Raw genomic sequence first — 8,782 nt, 5'->3', positions numbered from 1 at the left:
ATTGATCTCTCTATATTTTAATATATTATTATAATTTTTTTAATTGGTTATTTGAGTCCATGATTAAAAAAATAAAATTCTAATAGTAGATTAAGATATAAAATGACTAATTTGGTAAGTTGGAAAAAATATAAAGAATACTTTACGATTAAGCCTAATAATTATAATGGAAATTAAAGTCAGTAAACCTATATACTTTAATTTAATTCAAATATTTGATTCTTTTAAACCAGACACTACGCAGGGTTGGGGGCAAATACCTCTGCTTTTGGTTCAATGTGATAAGAACCCTAGAAACAAAGTTGAGTTCACCATTGTAGAAGCAACTCTAGTTAAGTTCGCAGTTGGAGTAGAAGCTCTATCTGTTCGTGCTGCAACGAAAGACGAAGAAGAGTGGAGAAAGAGCATGAAAACGCACACTCACACTCTCCCTCTCCCTCCGGAGTTGATAAGAGAAATTCTCCTCAGTTTGCCGGTGAATTCTCTTTTGCAATGCAAGCGTGTGTGTAAGGCATGGCTTTCTCTTATTTCCGATCCACAATTTTTCATTTCCCATTACGTCCTAGCTGTGTCGCACCCTCCCATGATAAACTGCTTCTCATAGCAAATGATTTCTATGCCGAATCCATTGATATTGACTCACCGCTGCTTATGTGTGCATTGCGTTTGATTCTCCCCCCTACATCACCCCCATACCGTGACCAATACGATGAGGTCGATCATCGCGGTAAACTTGAGATTTTGGGTTCTTGCAGAGGGCTCATACTTTTATACTACGACCGTAGCTGTGATCTCATTCTATGGAATCCATCAATAGGTGTCCACAGAATATCACCCAAGTTTAAGTGTGGTCTAACCCTTGTGTATCTCTATGGTTTCGGGTATGACACATCCTCAGATGACTACCTGCTAATTCTTATTGGATTGTTGGATGAATACAAATATGATTATTATGATGATGAGTCTAAAGATAATGAGTACAAAGTTGATTACCAGATTTTATCCTTTAATTCCTTCAATGAGACTCTTCATTGGTTGGTTTTCTCTACGAAGGAGATTTTCAGAGATTCCTCTGTTTGATCATTCCACTATGGAGAAATATGAGCTTTGTAGTTTGAGGGTGATGGGAGGATGTCTCAGTGTGTGTTGCTCGGTCCGAGGCTGTGCTACGGATGAAATATGGGCGATGAAAGAATATAAAGTGGACTCGTCCTGGACTAAGTCCATTGTTATCCCTAACAATGGGTTTTCCCCAATATGCATCACCAAAGATGGTGGAATTATTGGATCAAAGGAAGTGGAAGATTAGAGAAACTTAATGACAAAGGAGAGCTGCTTGAGCATTTCATATATGGTGGAGGTGAATGGTTGTACTCTGTCAATCTACAGTCTGCTATGTATAGAGAGAGTCTCCTGTCACTCTCTAGTGTCATTCGGGAAACACCATATGACCCTTGGAAAACAAGGGAATGTGTTCGTTGGGAAACAAGTGAAGATGACCAATGGTAACGGACAAGAAAAATCAGGGTATGCATTGTTCTCCAATCCTTTTCACCATTATATTCTTACTCATCTTGCATTATGGGAAATGAAACTTTATATGCAGAATGTTTTGTATGTGAAAAATCATGTTTTCACCTATTTTCTACTCTCCCCATGCTTGTTGATGATACTTCTTGTTCTTTTTTTCTTTTTTAAATTAAATGATACTTGAGATTGCATGGAAAGATGAGGTTTTGTGGTGGTTGATTGCTTAGATAAAATATTTGATGTCTTGCTTACTCCGAAGCGACAATAAGGAAAGGAAAAATTTGAGTGGAAAATTGCATAAGAAAAGCAACAAATGTTTGAGAGTATAACAATTAGCATTTTCCATGTAATTTTTCAATTACTGCTAAAATCATGGAGAGTTTTCAATTAATATTCCAACATTTGCTCACATTTCCTGTAGGTCACGAAATGTGCAAGAATGCCTTGAAGTCACTTTTCTACAAATGGTGTCACTGCTAGCAAATAGCATAGAAGTTGGAAGAGAATGGCATTATGTGATATTAAATTATCTAGTGTTAGTGCAGAACTAGTGTAAGTTTAATGGTGATTTCAATGAAGTCGGAGTATCAACAAAGTATATAATTGAGCTATTTTAGAGTAGGACTTGACAAATCCTAGTTGGCGTTATATATGCCATTTAGTTCCTTTCTTTTTCCTCTCAATGTTATTATGATTGCAGTTTGTTTCTCTTATGCTACTTTACATAGTTTTCAGATTCAAACCCGGCTTATTTTATTATGTGCCATTTTTAATAAAAATAGTTACTGATTTTTGTTTGCTCTTTTTTTCTTCAAGCTGCGGAGATATAATTAATCTTAATCACCTGGGAGCAAATAGAAGGGTTAAGGTGAAAGGGCTGTAACTAATCAAGTTGTGATATGTACTGATCTTGCATGCAGTTGGTTTAACTTGTTCACGTTCTGATCAGTGTCAATAAGGTTTCTGTCATACCTTAATGATATCGCTAAAGATACTTTGAATTTGATTGCCCATTAAATAGAGCTTATGCAGAATTTGTTAATATTTCCAATTTTTTTCCCTTCCTACAATTATTTCTCGGTTTACTTATATTAAGATGTTTGGTGGAGGTTTTATTGGAGCTTTAGGGGTTGGAGTTAGGGATGGCAAAAAAATTTGCTTTTGCTAATAACAGCAGATAAAATCCACAATATATATGAAATGAGCAGTATAAATGAATATTTATTATCTGGGGATGTGGGTATTTGTTAGTTAGCAGGATATAGTAATATCCACACCTGAGGGTATTTACTACCTGTATAATGCCAAAGTACCCTCCCTCACACCCACGTATATATATAAAGTTAGAGTTTGAACTTATATTTTTTAAAAAGACCAATTATTTGAATTGTTTATGCTTTGGAATTATGCAATAAACATATTTTGAAGAGTCTAATTTTTGTGAAATTGTCAGAGTATTATATACTTTTCTTTCTTTTCTTTTGATAAATATTTTGTTTTAATTTTTTTTAATTTTTTAATATTCATGGATACCCACGTGTATATGCAGGTTTACAAAAATCCGTGGGTAGTTGCGTATGTATGTTCAAAAGATGAGCACAAACGGATATTCTAGCTCACAGGGCAGGTAATAGTTAGATACTATCCATCCCCATTGGCATTCCTGGTTGGGATGCTAACATAACAATTGAAATGCCAACCTCTTTTGCTTTTTTTCCTATGCTGTTTCTTTTATTAAAAAAAAACATAATATATCTGGATGCAGATATGCTATCACCTTGAGTATATTGATCAAGCTCACAAAAAAGTTAATGAAACTTGAAAAATTGAGCTTATCAATAGATATCCATGTTATTAGAAGATTTAATGTCATTTTTAATTCATTATATTTCACAATTATTTTATTTTAGTATATTAAATTTTAAAACTTTGATTTTAGTTTTTTTATATTTTTAAAATTATCATTTTGGTTTTTTTTAATTTTTCATTTGAATCCATTGTCTTTTGGTAATTTTTAAATAATTAATTTAACATAATAACTAAAAAATGCTAGTATCTTTATTTAATTTTAAAAATTAAAAATCACTAAAAAATGACCACCTTATCCCTATCTTCCTCCATCCCATTCCCACCCCACCATCCATGAACTTCCACCGGAAACTAGATAAGTCCGTCCTCGCTGAGGAACCTCTCACGATGGTCCGTGCCACCATCAGCACTGATGACACATGTGTTCTTGCAACACCGACAACTCAAACAAGAATGATCCACCACAAAAGAAGAAGGAGAAGGTGAAATCGACCTCGACTCCGCCAATGGTACAAATAATCTCTAACTATCAACTTAGTTATGATACACACAAAACAAAACGTGTATCTTCTCGCTCCCATCCACCATAATGCTGCAAGGTGATGCTTAGAAACACAGTCGAAGTAGGTGGCGATGGGATTGAAGGACCACAAGGGCACCCATTGATTTTTGGAAGCTTAAACCTCTTGCTCCTTTGCTACGTTGGTTTGCACCGGCCACCACCCATAGTACAATCTGTATATGCTAAGACCTTAAGCTTGGAAATAGGAACGAGGTTAAGTGAAGAAATGAATTAAGTGTTATGGAATCGAATCAAAAGAAATAAAAATATTTTTTTCCTTCTTTTATTGAACAGTTTTAACATAAATAAACTGAGGGGTGTTACTTGGTGCACCCAGCACCCATGGTGAAATGGTAAAATTGTCCTTCACCCTAATATTATAAAACTCCTATTTTTCTGTCCGTACAGTGCCTTCCTTCTCCTCCTACTCCGCTTCATCTTCCTCTTCCTCTTCCTCTGTCATCTTTGTCTCTTCCTCTTTCGCTTCCTTTGTTGGTGCTTGTTGGTTGTTCCTGTTCCTCTCTTGGTGCTTATTGGTTGTTCCTCTTCCTCTGTCATCATTAGTCGTTGTTCCTCTTCGTCTTTCGTTGTGCACCTCTTCGTCTACATCAGGAGTCCATGGATGAGAAGTGGCTGGGGAAAGCTTGAACCCAATTCCTACAGTGATGAATAAAAGTGCAATTAAAATTCTTAGGGAGTTATACATTTGTGTATTGATAAACAATGAACCAGAATAGATCTTGCACCGTTGTTCTTATTATTCCTCTTTGAAAAAATTTTCTGAAAAAAATGTCATACGGATCATCAATCCGTATGAGTTTTTTTTTTGTTGAATAATTTTTTTTTCAATTTTTCTTCTAAATTTGTGATTTGTCAATTATTATTTAGTTATTAGTGAAATTTTATAATTTTTTCTGATTTATATGTTAAGTATTGATTTTATTTATAAAAAATATATTAGTTATTACTAAGATTAGATTAGATTGTTAAAATTAAGATTAGATTGCTAAAATTAAGATTAGATTGGTGAAACAATTAATTTCAATATTTATATATTATATTTGTTTCAGTTTTTAAAAAAATAGTAACAAATATTTAAAAGATATTGAATTTTTTACTTATGAAAAATATTGAAATCGTAAATAAAAATAATTAATTTTTTTAATTAAAATAAATATTTTTTTTAATAATTAAAATTTGTTATAAAAATATTGAAACATAATTTTTAATTGTACAATAATTTTGTTAGTTATAAAAATATGATAAAATTTTTAGTTTAAGATAATGATTGAAATCAAATTAAAAAATATATTTGATTTAATAGTTATAAAAAAATTTGAAACCAAAATTTAAAATATGATAAGATTGTTAATTTAAGATAATGTTTGAAATTAATTTTAAAAATATATTTGATTAAGTAGTTATAAAAATATCAAAACCAAAATTTAAAATTTAAAATATGATAAGATTGTTAGTTTAAGATAACGATTGAAATTAAATTTAAAAATATATTTGATTTTGTAGTTATAAAAAATATTAAAACCAAAATTTAAAATATGATAAGATTGTTAGTTTAAGATAATGATTGAAATCAAATTTAAAAATATATTTGATTTTGTAGTTATAAAAATATTGAAACAAAAATTTAAATTGAATAATGTATTTAGATGTTAGTTATAAAAATATATTTGATAATTAAATAAATTTGATATTTTTTTACATCTGTAAATACTTATTAAACCTATTATTTTTATTTATAATTTATATATGTAAACAAATTAATTATTATATAAAAAATAATCATTACAAAATTAATTATGTAAATTTACATATACATTAAATATAAATTAGAAATTTTAGTGTTATATATAACGATACTATTTGTTTAAAATATAATATGTCTATTAGCTTAGTTGATTGAGTGTTTTATTAATAATGTACCTGACAGAAGTTTGATTCCTCCTTGGACCATTAATTGTAAATTATATTTTTTTTTAAAAAAATAAAAATCTTATGGGTCACATACGGATTGGTAATCTGTAGGCCCAACATGGATTGTCAATCTGTATTGGGCCGACAATCCGTATGATCATACGGATTGTTGATCAATATGTGGGCGAATTGATCCCAGGGGGTTAGTTTTACAAACTAATTCCTCAAAGGGGTCTGTTTGCAAACAAATTACGCGGGGGGTTCCTTTTTAACACGCTTATCGCCATGCATGTTGGCGAAATATCTTATTGGCGGACACGTGGCTGTCTCGCCATTTGCAGTAGCGAAATGGAGGCCTTATTTCACTAGTCAAAACTGGCGGTACAACAGTGCATTGTGGCTAGGTGTGCAGGAGTAGTGTAGCGTGCAGACTAGGCGTGTAGGGTGCAGAGGGTTTTGCAAGTGTGGCTGGTGAAATGGCCATGCATGGGGGTTTTGCAATTGGGTCCAGCGAAACATGCATGGGGTTTTGCAAGTGTGGCTAGCGAAACATGCATGGTATTTATAGTTTCTGCCTTTGTGCGTTTTGGAAAAAATATTTTCTACTTCTACCTTCTCAGAGTCTTCCTTAAAGCTTTTGCCTTTGTGCGTTTCGGAAAAATATTTTCTACTTCTACCTCAGAGTCTTCATTTTTCAATTGAAATCCTCTCTTCCTTCACAAATTTTGTTTTAAGTAATAATTATTTTTTAGAATGAAGTTTTATTTTAATCTTAATTTTAATTGAAATAATATTTATTATAATTAGATTAATTTATTTTGAAGTTATTGTTGTTATGATTAATTATTTATAAAATTGTTTTTGCAGGTATATTTTGGTATTTAAAGCCTCGTTGGTGTCGGCTGCCTTGGTACATTTTTGAAGAAAATTTTTCTACCTAATCCTCTCTCGCATCACAAATTTTGTTTTAAATAATAATAATTTTTTTAGAATGAAGTTTTATTTTAATCTTAATTTTAACTCAAATAATATTTGTTATAATTAGGTTAATTTATTTTGAAGTTATTGTTGTTATGATTAATTATTTATAAAATTGTTTTTGCAAGTATATTTTGGTATTTAAAGCCTCGTTGGTGTCGACTGCCTTGGTACATTTCTGAAGAAAATTTTTCTACCTAATCCTCTCTCGCATCACAAATTTTATTTTAAGTAATAATTATTTTTTAGAATGAAGTTTTATTTTAATCTTAATTTTAATTGAAATAATATTTATTATAATTAGATTAATTTATTTTGAAGTTATTATTGTTATGATTAATTATTTATAAAATTGTTTTTGCAAGTATATTTTGGTATTTAAAGCCTCGTTGGTGCCCGCTGCCTTGGTACATTTCTGAAGAAAATTTTTCTACCTAATCCTCTCTCGCATCACAAATTTTATTTTAAGTAATAATTATTTTTTAGAATGAAGTTTTATTTTAATCTTAATTTTAACTGAAATAATATTTGTTATTATCAGATTAATTTATTTTGAAGTTATTGTTGTTATGATTAATTATTCATAAAATTGTTTTTGCAGGTATATTTTGGTATATGATGAATTCGGTTATAACAGTTTTATATTTCAATGGAAGGGTAAACGAAGAGAGTGATGGTGTGACATTTGAAGGCAGTAAAAAAACGGTTCAGATTAAACGTGGGATAAGTTTCAATGCTTTGAAAAAAAATTGAAGATAAGGTAAAGTTAGAAAATAATGAAATTATTTCTTCTATAAGTTGTAGATTTTTAGTTTCAGGAAAATATGTTGCGTTGCAAATTTGTGATGACGAAGATGTTGAAACTATGATCGAAAGTTTTCAACAACAAGAACAAATCTCATGCCTAGAATTGTACATAGAAAATGATGTTGCTTGTGGTTCTATGTTTCATTCTGCAAATTCTGTTCCATCATGTGAAAATAATTTATCTGATAATGAGTCAAAACTGCTAAGAAATGTAAGCAATTTACATGATGATGAAGATGATGATGATTATGTTGTGTGTAACTCATACGTTGAAGAGTCTTTAAATGAAGATGATAATATTGATAGTATATCTGATACAGACGATAAAGTCACCAACATGATTCAACCAGTTACAATTGTTCACCCAACAGAAGATATATTTTATTAAAAAAAATAGGTGAATATATTTATCATTTTTTTACAATTGTATTTAATGGTAAATAATTACGATTGTGATATTGACCTCAATTTTAATTTTTTAACTATTAGGTGTACAAGGAATTGAAAATCCATTTTGGAATGATGCTTTGCATTATAAGAATATCAATTGGAGTCATCTTGATGATGAAGACATTTGCGATTTGGAGATGTTATCGAGTTTTAATATTGGGCAAGAATTATATGTTAGCATAGATTTTGATAGTAAAGATGCGGTAAAAAATGCACTGAAACAATATGTTATGAAGGTGCATTAAAGTTTTAAAGTTGTTGAAACTAAATCGCACAAATATATCGTCTGTTGCCTAAATAAAAGTGAATAGTGTCCTTGCCTTTTTTATATGAGGACAATTTTATCTAAAAAAATTGATTCATGGAAAGTGACACAATGAGGTGGACCACACACATGTCTGAATATGAGTATGACACAAGATCATGAGAAACTTGATTTCGATTTAATTGCCACTTGTGTAGTAGGTACATTTTTTATGTTCATATTATCCTACTTTTGCGTTATTTGTTATTTAAATTTTTTAAATTTATTAACAGGCATGATTAGAGAAGATCCATCAATAAAAGTTGTTTTGATTCCAGAAAGGATAGACAGTGAATTTTCCTATAAGATTTCATAAAAGAAGCATGGATTGCGAAACAAAAAGTGATTGCAATTTAATATGGCGATTGGGAAGAGTCTTATGCGAAACTTTCATCGTGGCTAAAACACAT

General features: G+C 30.6%; 1 long non-coding RNA gene across 2 annotated transcripts; it reads left to right on the top strand.

Annotated features, from left to right (window-relative positions):
- The first annotated feature begins 221 nt into the window (after positions 1 to 221).
- Positions 222 to 7,619, top strand: LOC121175253 (uncharacterized). 2 transcript variants are annotated; one of them, XR_005892478.1, is made up of 6 exons: positions 222 to 1,527; positions 1,952 to 2,082; positions 2,347 to 2,489; positions 3,080 to 3,157; positions 6,701 to 6,743; positions 7,413 to 7,619. It is a non-coding gene; the product is annotated as an uncharacterized lncRNA (long non-coding RNA). The 2 variants fall into 2 exon arrangements; XR_005892479.1 differs by lacking the exon at positions 6,701 to 6,743.
- The last annotated feature ends 1,163 nt before the right edge of the window (positions 7,620 to 8,782 follow it).

The sequence above is a fragment of the Glycine max genome, chromosome 8 (assembly GCF_000004515.6).
Source record: "Glycine max cultivar Williams 82 chromosome 8, Glycine_max_v4.0, whole genome shotgun sequence".
NCBI lineage: Eukaryota > Viridiplantae > Streptophyta > Magnoliopsida > Fabales > Fabaceae > Glycine > Glycine max.
The sequence above is the reverse complement of the archived record's forward strand: the minus strand, read 5'-3'. Positions and strand labels throughout refer to the sequence as shown.